The sequence below is a fragment of the Astatotilapia calliptera genome, chromosome 15 (genome assembly GCF_964374335.1).
Source record: "Astatotilapia calliptera chromosome 15, fAstCal68.1, whole genome shotgun sequence".
Taxonomy (NCBI): Eukaryota; Metazoa; Chordata; class Actinopteri; order Cichliformes; family Cichlidae; genus Astatotilapia; species Astatotilapia calliptera.
The window spans coordinates 28,196,959-28,210,068 of record NC_137436.1 but is presented as its reverse complement, the minus strand read 5'-3'; the positions used below and the strand labels follow the sequence as shown (position 1 = coordinate 28,210,068).

General features: G+C 46.0%; 2 long non-coding RNA genes across 2 annotated transcripts; both read left to right on the top strand.

Annotated features, from left to right (window-relative positions):
• Window positions 1-361: 361 nt before the first annotated feature.
• LOC145420665 (uncharacterized) lies at window positions 362-1,226 on the top strand. Its single transcript, XR_013901981.1, has 2 exons — window positions 362-906; window positions 1,038-1,226. It is a non-coding gene; the product is annotated as an uncharacterized LOC145420665 (long non-coding RNA).
• Window positions 1,227-1,675: 449 nt separating this feature from the next.
• LOC145420587 (uncharacterized) lies at window positions 1,676-6,827 on the top strand. Its single transcript, XR_013901911.1, has 3 exons — window positions 1,676-2,137; window positions 6,186-6,275; window positions 6,496-6,827. It is a non-coding gene; the product is annotated as an uncharacterized LOC145420587 (long non-coding RNA).
• The last annotated feature ends 6,283 nt before the right edge of the window (window positions 6,828-13,110 follow it).

The window sequence follows — 13,110 nt, the reverse complement described above, 5'->3', positions numbered from 1 at the left end:
GTATTCAGTTGCACCCTCCTGTCCTGTCGTTAGGTTCATGTGTGTCAGCTGTGATCCCATGTGTGGCCACTTCCCCTGATCATCCCTCATGTGTATTTAGTCTCTGTGTTTCATGTAGTCTGCGTCGCGTCGTCTGTGTTATCTCCCCTACCCCTTGTCATAGTTTCCCAGCCTTAACGAGGCCTAGTTTGTACTTTGTTTAGCCATAGTTTTCCCAGTCTATGTTCAGGTTTTCCCTCAGTTGCTTTGCTGCCTTGTTCCTTAAGTTTTCGGCCCTAAATAAAGGCTCGCCTTCTGTTAAGTCCGGTTTTGTGTCCTCACCTCTGTTTGCTAGTGATGGGACGTTCTGTATCGAGGCGTGTGTCGAGTAATGGAGGGGGCGTTTCCGCGAAGCGCGTATCGAGGCTTGCTTCATTTATGGGAGGAGCTGAAAATGATGACGTCCGAAGCCTCGCTGCCCGGCTGTACCACGTGACTGGTTCATGAAGTGGTTCGAACTTTGCCGCGAGATATGACAGCGATATAAACCCCTCAGACTTCATTCAAAAATGTGGGTGTTTGATGGAGAGTTGCGGTTAGTGAGAGTTTGGAGACCGTATGGAGGTTTATGAGAGTGAGGAAAGTCAGGAGAGAATGGAGCCAGCTAAGAAGAGGAGGATGTCCTCCCCTGTGTGGGAACATTTTGATCTTATTCCTCCCAACAAGGTATGTAAATTTCTACAGAAGATGTATTTTCGTGATACTGATGGTGCAATACAATTTATGTTGAGCTGTCTTGACTTTTGTACAAGGTGAAGTGTTTGCTATGTGCCAGGGAGCTGGCACATAGCAACACCTCATCCATGCTTAGGCACTACAGAGCTTTGCATGAGAATAAGGGGGACACCGATCGTGGAGCAAGACCAGGTGAGCCATCAAATGCAATGATAATATAGCATGCAGTAATGTTACTAAATGATATAACAATATTATACAACTGTTATAAGTTACGTGTGTGATATTTATATTTGTGCTTTATCTTTATTGTCTTTCCTCAGGAGAACAATCTCAAATAGATGAAGACCTGGTCAGCATGGTGATTGAGGACTCCCAGCCATTTAGCATTGTGGAGGACAAAGGATTCAAAAGATTTGTTAAATCATTAAATCCTAGCTATGTTCTCCCCACTAAAAAGGTCATAAAAGCAGTGAAAATTTAGTTTTTACAGAATAAAATGTGAACAGGCAGGACTGAGGCTCAAAGCCTCAGTGTGTAGCTGTCCATACCTCAACGTTACAAAAGCACAACCACTGTCCACACCCCAACCACACCTCACCTCACAGTAAATGATCATTTCCATTTCAAGCATTTCCAAATAATCATTTCCCATACTGCCACTATAAATATACACAGTATACTGCCATCACTACAATATACATGTTTTACACACTCCTTTTGTTGTTGACATTTACAGGCTGTGTGCAAAATGCCACACTCTTCAAATTCATGCCAGCTATTATTTTTACGTCCAGTAGGTGTCCTGCTAGAGCAAATGAAGCTTCATGAAGCTTCGCGTTGGGGTGAACCAATTGGATGAAAAGCTTCAGTGCTTCATCTGCCCATCACTACTGTTTGCTCTTGGGTCCTCCACTCACTCCACACGGTCTGCCACGGCGGTCCGTGACAGAAGGTGATAAGTAAATAGCATTAGCAGACAATTGAAGTTCTTTTTAAGCATACTTTATTGCTAGCATCTCCCTTTTACCATAAAACAATCAATCAGGCATGCAAAAATCCCACTGGCTTTATACAAGACTTTGCCCACACCTGACCTCGTTAGTCCCTACCATTGAACAAAATAGGTCAAACCAAATAATACAATTCTAAACAAAGAACAGGAATAAAGTCATGCATGAAACTGACAAACTCATTTACTCAACTAAATAGTTTGTAAAGTAAAACACTGCATACAATATAACTCAAAAGGCTACTTTAAAGAAAACAAACAATACTATACAAAATGAAAAACCCTCCATTTGGTTACACCCGGTGATCCAATCATTGACCTCATGACCCTATATAAACAGGAAGTAGTGGGCGGCCCGTCCCATACACCTGTCTCACATATAGGACCTGCAAGCACAACATGGACACCATGGTAAGTATAACCAAAGCAACATAAAGAAACATAATTTACTAGACATGTGCCTGTAAACAGAAGAGAATTCAGATGATCTGATGGTTAGTAGTGTTTGCTTTAAAACACATGCATGGATGTAAAGAATGTAACTACTGCTACCACAAACAAAACCCGGGATATTGTGTGTTAAGAGAAGTTACACCAGCAATGTCTAAATTAAAGCATTATGGCTGACTGTAAAATAACAGAACACAGAATAACAATATACGCAAGTGACAAATGGCAAATGAATTCTGTCCTAGCCACTTTGTCACATTTCCCCCCCCCCCCTTAAGTCCGTTACTCTTCATAGGAACGGGAAAGAAAGTCTGCCACAACATTCTTTTTCCCTGCTCTATACAGAATCTTAAAACAATATGGCTGCAGTGAAAGATACCACCTCGTGATTCTTGCGTTGGTGTCTCTCATTCTGCTCATCCACTGTAAAGCTCGATGATCAGTTTCAAGCACAAATTCACCTCCCAGTAGATAGTATCTCAGAGTGTCCAAAGCCCATTTTATTGCCAAAGCTTCTTTTTCAATTGTGGAATACTTCATTTCTCTGGGGAAGAGCTTACGGCACAGGTCTTTGGTCCTCTCCATCACCTTGCAGCAACACAGCTCCCAGCCCAACTCCTGAAGCATCAGTCTGTACAATAAACAGGCACGTAAAGTCTGGACACTGCAACACAGGCTCATTACACAAACAGTTTTTCAAATCCATGAATGCAGCCTCACACTCTGGAGTCCATTTAATTTTGTTGGGGCATGATTTACGAGTTAAATCACTAAGAATAGCTGATCTGGTAGAGAAATTAGGGATGAAACAACGATACCAGCCAGCTAAACCCAGGAAGGATCTCAACTTTTTCTTTGTAGTTGGACAAGAGGCAAGGTTCTCGACCTTACTCACCTGAGGGCGGATGACCCCACCCCCAATGACGTAACCCAGGTACTCCACCTCGGTCTGTGCAATGTGGCACTTCCCAGGGTTGATGACTAGTCCAGCTGTTCTGATGCGTTGCAGGACATCAGCCAGATGTTTCACATGGTCCTCCCATGTCTCGCTGAACACCACAATGTCGTCAATATACGCTGCTGCATAGCCATCAGCTCCTTTCAGAACCAAGTCCACCAGCCTCTGGAACGTGGCTGGAGCTCCATGTAGTCCGAAAGGCATAGTTCTGAAACGATAAAGTCCGCTGGGAACCCTGAATGTAGTTAAATCCCTTGAGGACTCTGTTAGGGGGACTTGCCAATAACCTTTACAAAGGTCGAGTGTTGTGAGGTACTTGGCATTACCCAAGCACTCAATCAATTCATCCACTCTTGGCATAGGATATGCATCAAAAACAGAGACAGCATTAAGTTTTGAGAAGTCAACACAAAATCTCTGTCTTGCATCATTTTTCTTGGGGACGAGTACCACAGGGCTACACCACTCACCTCTAGATGGCTCTATAATCCCTGTTGCAAGCATTTCTTCCACCTCCTGTTTCAATGCTGGCATTAGCTTTGCTGGAACTCTGGGGGTGGTATCCCTGATGGGTGGTTGATTCGAACAACGCAGGTGTATGTCATGCTGAATAAGATGGGTGTAGCCTGGCTTTGTGCTGAAAAGCTCCTGTGGCATTATGGCCGCGAGCTCCTCCTGCTGTTCTGGTGATAGATGGCTCAAATCCGGAAATAGCTTTTCTTCAGTACTGGTGGGAAAGAATTGCTCTTGAGGCTCTTCTTCCTGCAGTACAACACGAGCTCACAACTGAAGTGATTGCTCTGGCTTCTCAATCCACTCCCTCAACATGTTGACATGAAACACCTGTTGCTTTTTCCGACGATTCGGCATGTTGAGCTCATAAGTGACAGGACCTGCTTTCCTGTTTATCACAAATGGCCCCTAAGAGACTGCTTTCAGTGGTTGGCAAAAGGAGCAACACTTTTTGTCCTTCTTTAAAGGTCCTCCTGCGAGCTGTCTTAGCATAGTTCTGTTTTTGACGTCGCTGGGCACTTACTAGGTGACAATGAGCCAGTTCCTGAAACTGTTCAAGCTTGTCCCTCATTTTCAACACATAAGAGAGGGAAGAGCACTGTTTTTCAGGGCTAGCTTCCTCCCAAGCTTCCCGAAGTACATCCAGTGGACCTCTGACATTATGGCCGTACAAGAGCTGAAACGGAGAAAATCCAGTTGATGCTTGTGGTACCTCTCTATAGGCGAAAAGCAAAAATGGAAGCCATTGGTCCCAGTCTTTTCCCGATTCTCTTACGAACCTCCTCAGCATTGATTTCAGGGTTTTATTAAACCTCTCAACAAGTCCATCAGTTTGTGGATGATAAGGGCTCGTTTTGATTCCTGTAATTCCCAGAAGTTTGTAGACTTCTTTCAACAGGTTGGAAGTGAAGTTTGAGCCTTGGTCTGTCAAGATTTCTTTGGGAATACCCACCCTTGAAAACATCTGTATCAGACAATTAGCTATTTGGCGGGCTTTGACCCTTCTCAATGGAAAAGCTTCAGGATACCTTGTTCCATGGTCACAAATCACTAGAATGTACCTATGCCCTGAACCAGTGGGCCCATTGGACCATTGTCCAATGGGCCGACAATATCCATGGCAACACGAGAAAAGGGGACGTCTATTACAGGCATAGGAATGAGTGGGGCTCTGTCTCCTTTCCTACTTGGGGCTGTCAACTGACACTGTGGACATGATTTGCAAAACTGGGCAGTGTCTGAAAATTGCTGTGGCCAAAAAAAACGAGTTACCATTCTGGAAAAGGTTTTAAGATGTCCTAAGTGGCCTGCCCAAGGAACTGAATGAGCCAACTGCAAGACTACAGGCCTTAAGCTTTTGGGAACAACCAACTGGTCACCAACTTTGCTACGACGATATAGTCGTTCATTCTTAACAATGAATACTTCCCGTACTCTTTCTGTAATCTGTGCTGATTCTTGGGTGCTCTAAGCGAACAGGGGTGCTAAAGAGGGGTCCTCCCTTTGGAGTTGGACAATATTGCTCGGGACAACCAGGAGCTCATCGATCTCTGGTTCAGGAAGTGACTCAGCAATTTCTGTCCCCCTCACTTTTTCCTGTCTTCTCTGCATTTTACTTTTCTTTATATGTGGCCTACTTGGTCTGTCAATATCTGGAATTTCACTGTCTGCATAGGGCAACTCACTCAAACCTGGCTCTGACTGAGAAGCTTTATTACCAGACCTAGTGACTACTAGCAGACCTTCACATGCAACATGCAGATTCTTCTCTTCTCTGTCCTTCTCTGTCTTTGCTAATAACTCCCCAAGAATTGGCATGTCCCGGCCCAACACAATCTGGTAGGGAGGTTTATCCATTACTCCAACTGTAAGTACGTACTCCTTTTCATTAACTTGCAGGCAAACATTGGCAATAGGATAATCAACATTATCACCTTGAACACACCAGACTTTAACTTTACCACAAAATGTGGTGTCGCTAGGGAGGCAATCTTGCCTGACAAGTGTGCGGCTACTGCCTGAATCCAAGAGGGCAACACACGGTTTTCCCTCAATGAAAACACAGATGGTGTGCTCCTGATCACTGGAGGGTACTAGAGACTCTGTTTCTTCCTCTAGCAAGTCAAAACACTGTGGTGAAAGACACATGTAAGTCTTACTGACTTGCTGACCTGGGCAATCTGCCTTAAAGTGACCTGCTTGACCACAGGCATGACACACCAACGGGCCTCTCTGCTTTACTTCTCTAGCGCGGCTACTGCTAGTGATTGGGGAACTTTGTTTAGGGCTTTTAGCTTTTTACCCATTCCCACCCCCTGACCTACCCACAAAAACATTGGCTGAACTGGGTTTTCCTACCATGTACCCTTTTTGTGGGCGTCGGGCTGCAAGAAAAGCCTCTGCCATCTCTGCAGCTTCTTTTGAAGTGGTGGGGTTGCGCTCTTTCACCCAGGTCCTCAGCTCTGGGTTAAGAACTCTGAGAAACTGTTCCATCACTATGACATCTCCTATTTGGTCCTTTGTCTTCTCCTTTGGAAGCATCCACTTTTCATATAGGTCTTTAAGGCGGGTTCGCAGCTCTTTGGGTGTCTCATCGTCCTTCACCATCATGTTGTGGAATCCGGTTCGGTAAGTCTCAGCACTTATTTCAAATTTTTCAAGAACGGCGGTTTTTACCTTATCATAGTCCATTGTTTCTTCAGTGTCCATAGCAACATATGCCGCACGTGCTTTACCACTAAGAAGTGGAGCCAGATGCAGTGCCCATTCTTCTTGTGGCCACTGACATCCTGTTGCAATCCTCTCAAAAGTGGTTAAATAATGTTCAATATCTTCATCCTCACCATAGGGCTGCATCTTCGGGCCTTTCCAACCGCTTACTCTGTCCAGATTGGATGAATGTGGTGCTGTGGAAGATTCAGGGGGGTTTCCTCGCTGTTGAACAAGTTGCTGCACCTTTTGCCGCACTGAAGAACTCAGAGGCACTCTGGAATCAGCTACTGCACCTTCCCACAGCATCTGATGCTCCCGGCGCTCCGACTGGACCTCCTGCTGCAGTTGGCTGAACTGGTGTTGCATTCTATGCCACCATTCATCCTGGCGTTGTCTGTCCTGCTCCCATTTTGCCTCACGGTCAGCATGCTGTTGCATCAGGCCTTTTAATAAAGTTGAGAGCTCTGAGAGACTTTGTGCTTCCGTGCTGTGCTCACCCGTAGCTTCTGGCAGGTTGCCATCATCTTGGGCCTCCTCTGGGGGAAAATCTGTTGGCCCTTGAGGTTTCCTTGACTTGGCTGATTTCTGCATTGCTATAACCTATTGGCCTGGAGCCACTGCTGCCACCATTTGTGATGTAGCATAGCTTAAGCAGCAAGGAAGGTGATAAATAAATAGCATTAGCAGACAATTGAAGTTCTTTTTAAGCATACTTTATTGCTAGCATCTCCCTTTTACCATAGAACAATCAATCAGGCATGCAAAAATCCCACTGGCTTTATACAAGACTTTGCCCACACCTGACCTCGTTAGTCACTACCATTGAACAAAATAGGTCAAACCAAATAATACAATTCTAAACAAAGAACAGGAATAAAGTCATGCATGAAACTGACAAACTCATTTACTCAACTAAATAGTTTGTAAAGTAAAACACTGCATACAATATAACTCAAAAGGCTACTTTAAAGAAAACAAACAATACTATACAAAATGAAAAACCCTCCATTTGGTTACACCCGGTGATCCAATCATTGACCTCATGACCCTATATAAACAGGAAGTAGTGGGCGGCCCTTCTCATACACCTGTCTCACATATAGGACCTGCAAGCACAACATGGACACCATGGTAAGTATAACCAAAGCAACATAAAGAAACATAATTTACTAGACATGTGCCTGTAAACAGAAGAGAATTCAGATGATCTGATGGTTAGTAGTAGTGATGGCCAAATGAAGCTTTCCGAAGCACTGAAGCTTGTATTGAAAAACGGTTCATTACTCGAAGCTTTTCAACACAGTCCTCTCCGGTGACATCTGGTGGCGAAAATTTTAAAGAGCAGCTTGAATCTGCAGAATAAAACAGACTGCTCAATTATCACTGCTCACTCAAGAGTGGAGTTCTCTCTGATATTGGGCCACCGTTCCGTTGCTTTGAACATGTAATTGGTTTTGTTTTCTCGATTGGGGGGCTGAAAAAAAATGTAATGCGTATTTGCGTAATACATTTTGATCAATAAACTTTCCCTATTTAAACATGCACTATGGTGTGGCCTTTCTTTGCTCATAAGTCCTTGATGTTGGTAAATACAATAAGTGAGCAATATATATAATATACATATGAGACTGAACAGCACATTATGGAGTATGCCCCTGCTGTGAAGTCCTGCCTCCATCTACTTGTCATTTAATCACTGGACAGCTGGACAGGTTCATACAAAATATTAGATTAGACCAATTGTCCTATACATATTTTTGACCTAGGGGTGGGATTGATTGTGAACTGGAAAGGGAAAATGCTTAGGGGGCTGAGTACGGCTGCATCGTCACTGATTTGTAGAATCATTTTGATTCGATACAGGATCCGGTTCAATTTGATTGGAATCTGGAAAGTTTTGCCTCAGTCAGAAATATTACAATTCTGGTCATTTATCAGTATATATCCATAATTTCGTATCTATTAAAAGAAAGCTGACACATGTGAGACTTAATTAGAGATGTAAACAGAGAGTTATGAAACCTGCAGCTGCAGAAGCCAGCGAAGAAAAGAGGCAAACACAGCGCGGACCCGACGACACACCAAAATCTGATTCTGACGCGTTGGGTCCGCGCTCTGTGTTCACGTTTGTATGCAGAATCCGTAAACCTGCTCCCGGTTACTGTTTTAGCTGCATGGTGTTTGACGACATGTTGTGAGGTTTAACCTGAGATGCTGGCGTTTCAGGCATAATAACGTTAATTTACAAATCGACACAGGATTGTAATGAATCAATATCACTTTATTCAATTTAGCATGGATTGGAATCAGAAAGGCAATAATCAAAACCCACCCCTAATCAAGAACTTGCTAAGTAAAAACATGATCTATGTCAGGTAGCCCTTTTGTTATTTACATTTAAAAAGAGGATTAGTGTTACTGTGCGCTGGCTGAATCTGTTTCTTTTCTTAGAAATAGTTTCTCCTGCCCTGGAGAAAATCCACTTGCATGGAACAGAAGAGGCTGTGGAGTGCAGGAACTACACTGTAAGTTGGTAGATATGCAGGTATTCCTGGGTCCTGCAGACTATCACCTAAAAACAATAAACAAAATGATTTTCTAAACTGTGTAGCAATGTAATGTACGTATAGTGTCAAATACATTTTTGTAGTCTTCATTAGCTTTAATTCACATGGAAGTGTTCCTAAAGTCATATGCTGTAATGATATTTACATTATGAAAACATGATTTTGGACATTTCAAGTTTTTCACTTCGGCAGATAAAATGAATTGAGCAAAATCAACTCAAAATATTCCCACACGCCAGAACGTCCTCTCTTCCTCGCTGGCTCCATATCTGTCAGTGGAATGATCACCTCTTCGCTATCTGTCACCATCAACACACTCCACGAATCCCGAGGATGATTCACTTCCTTATATCCGTTTGAATCAGGTACCGAAGCAGTTACGTGCGTAATGAAGCTTCGGACGTCACTGGTCACGTGACTTTTGCCAAACGAAGCAAGCCTCGACACAGTGCTTCTGAACCAGTGTGTTGTTTTTTTCGACACGCTTCGGAGTGTCAGCTTCAAGCAGGCCATCACTAGTTAGTAGTGTTTGCTTTAAAACACATGCATGGATGTAAAGAATGTAACTACTGTTAACACAAACAAAACCCGGGATATTGTGTGTTAAGAGAAGTTACACCAGCAATGTCTAAATTAAAGCATTATGGCTGACTGTAAAATAACAGAACACAGAATAACAATATACGCAAGTGACAAATGGCAAATGAATTCTGTCCTAGCCACTTTGTCACAGGCCTCAGCTAAAAACAGTGGCCCTGGTGAAATGTGGATGTTATTGGCCAGCACCACAGGCCCTGGTGTGGTGATGATGGAATCACAGGAAGCACTGTCCCTGGTGTAATGTGGGTGGCCCCAGCCAACAACACTGGCCCTGGTGAAATGTGGATGGTATTGGTCAGCACCACACACCCTGGTGTAATGTGAATGTCCTGAGCCAACACCACTGGCCCTGGTGAATTGTGCATGATATTGGTCAGCACCACAGGCCCAGGTGTATTGTGGATGGCATCAGCAAGTAGCACAGGCCCTGGTGTGGTGATGATGGCCGCACAAGAAGAACTGTCCCTGGTGTAATGTGGATGTCCTCATCCAACAGTACAGGCCCTGGTGTGGTGAAGATGGCCTCACAGGAAGCACTGTGCCTGGTGTAAAGTGTATGGCCTCAGCCAACAACAGTGGCCCTGGTGAAATGTGGATGGTATTGGCCAGCACCACAGGCCCTGGTGTGGTGATGAATGAATCAAAGGAAGCACTGGCAGTGGTGTAATGTGGATGGCCTCAGCCAACAACACTGGGCCTGGTGAAATGTGGATGGTATTGGCCAGCACCACAGGCCCTGGTGTAATGTGGATGGCCTCATCCAGCACCACAGGCCCCTATGTTTTGTGGATGTCATCAGGCCGAAACACAAGCCCTGGTGAAATGTGGATGGTTTCGGACAACACCACAGGCCCGCGTGTAATGTGGATGGCCCCTGACAGTAACACAGGCAGTGGTGTGGTGAAGATGGCCTCACAGGAAGCACTGTCCCTGGTGTAATGTGGATGGTAGAAGCCAACAACAGTGGCCCTGGTGAAATATGGATGGTATTGGTCAGCACCACACACCCTGGTGTAATGTGGATGGCATCAACGAGCAACAGAGGCCCTGGTCAGGTGAAGATGGCATCACAGGAAACACTGTCCGTGGTGTAATATGGATGGTAGAAGCCAACAACAGTTGCCCTGGTGAAATGTGGATGGTATTGGCCAGCACCAAAGGCCCTGGTGTAATGTGGATGGCCTCAGCCAACAGTATAGGCCCTGGTGTGGTGAATATGGCCTCACAGGGAGCACTGTCCCTGGTGCAATGTGGATGGCGTCTGCCAGCAACACAGGCAGTGGTGTGGTGAAGATGGCTTCACAGGGAGCACTGGCCCTGGTGTAATGTGGATGGCATCAGCCAGTAGCACAGGCCTTTGTATGTTGTGGATGGGATCAGCCACCAACACAGGCCCTGGTGAAATGTAAATGTCCTCAGCCAGTAGCACAGGCCCTTTTGTAATGTGGATGGCCTCATCTAACAACACTGTCCCTGGTGAAATATGGATGGTATTGGACAGCACCACACACCCTGGTGTAATGGCCATAGCCAACACTACTTGATCTGGTGAAATGTGCATGAAATGGTTCAGCACCACAGGCCCAGGTGTAATGTGAATGGCATTAGCCAAAAGCACAGGCCCTGGTAAAATGTGGATGACCTCAGCCAACAACACTGGCCCTGGTGAAATGTGGATCGCATCATCCAGTAACACAAACCCTGGTGAAATGTGGTTGTTTTCGGCCAACAACACAGGCCCTTGGGTAATTTGGATGGCTAGCAGCACAGACCCTGGACTGGTGAAGATGGCCTCACAGGAATCACTGGCCCTGGTGTATTTTCGATGGCATCAGCAAGCAGCACAGACCCTGGTCTAGTGAAGATGGCCTCACAGAAATCACTGGCCCTGGTGAAATGTGGATGGTATTAGCCAGCACACCTGGCCCTGGTGCAATTTGAATGTCCTCAGCCAACACCACTGGCCCTGGTGTATTGTGGATGGCATCAGTCGTCAACACAGGCCCTCGTGAAATATAGGTGGCCTCAGCCAGCAGCACAGGCCCTACTGCAATGTGAATGGCCTCAGCCAGCAACACAGGCCCTACTGCAATGTGAATGGCCTCAGCCAGCAACACAGTCCCTGGTGTAATGTTAATGTCCTCATCCAACCCCATGGCCCCGGTGCAATGTGGATGGCCTCAGCCAGCAGCACAGGACCTGGTGTTATGTGGATGGCATAATCTAACAACACTGGCCCTTGTGAAATATGGATGGTATGGTAAGCACCACACACCCTGGTGTAATGTGGATGGCCTTAGCTTACACCACTGGCCCTGGTGTAATGTGCATGATATCGGCCAGCATCACAGGCCCTAATGTGGATGGCATCAACGAGCATCAAAGGCCCTGGTGGGGTAAAGATGGCCTCACAGGAAGCACAGGCCCTGGTGTAATGTGGATGGTAGAAGCCGGCGTCACAGTCTCTGGTGTAATGTTGATGGCCTAAGCCAACAACAGTGGCCCTGGTGAAATGTGGATGGTGTTGGCCAGCACCAGAGGCCCTGGTGTAATTTGAATGGCTTAGGCCACCAGCACAGGCCCTCGTGTGGTGAAGATGGCTTCACAGGAAGCACTGTCCCTGGTGTAATGTGGATGGCCTCAGCAAACAACACTGGCCTTGGTAAAATGTCGATGGTATTTGCCAGCACCACAGGCCCTGCTGTAATGTAGATGGCATCAGCCAGTAGAACAGGCCCTTGAGTATTGTGAATGGCATCAGCCAGCAACACAGGCCCTTGGGTAATATGGAAGGCTAGCAGCACAGGCCCTTGTGTAATGTGGATGGTATTGGCTAGCACCACAGGCCCTGGTGTAATGTGAATGTCCTCAGCCATGACCACAGGCCCTGATGAAATGTAGTTGGCCTCAGCCATGACCAAAGGCCCTAGTGAAATGTAAATGTCCTCAGCCAGTAGCACAGGCCCTGTTGTAATGTGGATGGCTTCATCTAACAACTCTGTCGCTGGTGAAATATGGATGGGATTTGTCAGCACCACACACCCTGGTGAAATGTGCATGATATCGGTCAGCACCACAGGCCCAGGTGTACCTTTCACCAGAGCGCATGTTGCCGGCTGAGGCCATCTACATTTCACCAGGGCCTGGCTGCTGTCTGAGGCCATTCACATTACACCAAGGCCTGTGCTTCCTGTGAGGCCATCTTCACCACACCAGGGCCTGTACTGTTGGATGAGGCCATCCACATTACACCAGGTACAGTTCTTCCTGTGTGGCAATCATCACCAAACCAGGGCCTGTGGTGCTGGATGAGGCCATCCACATTTCACCAGGGATTGTGTTGCTGGCTGATGCGTTCCACAAAACACAAGGGCCTTTACTACTGGCTGAGGATATTCACATTACACCAGGGCCTGTGGTGCTGGCCAATATAATCCACGTTTCACCAGGGCCACTGTTTTTGGCAAAGGCCATACACAGTGCTTCCTGTGAGGCCATCTTCACCACACCAGGGCCTCTGCTGCTCGTTGATGCCATCCAGATTACACCAGGGCCTTTGGTGCCGGCTGATACCACCGACATTT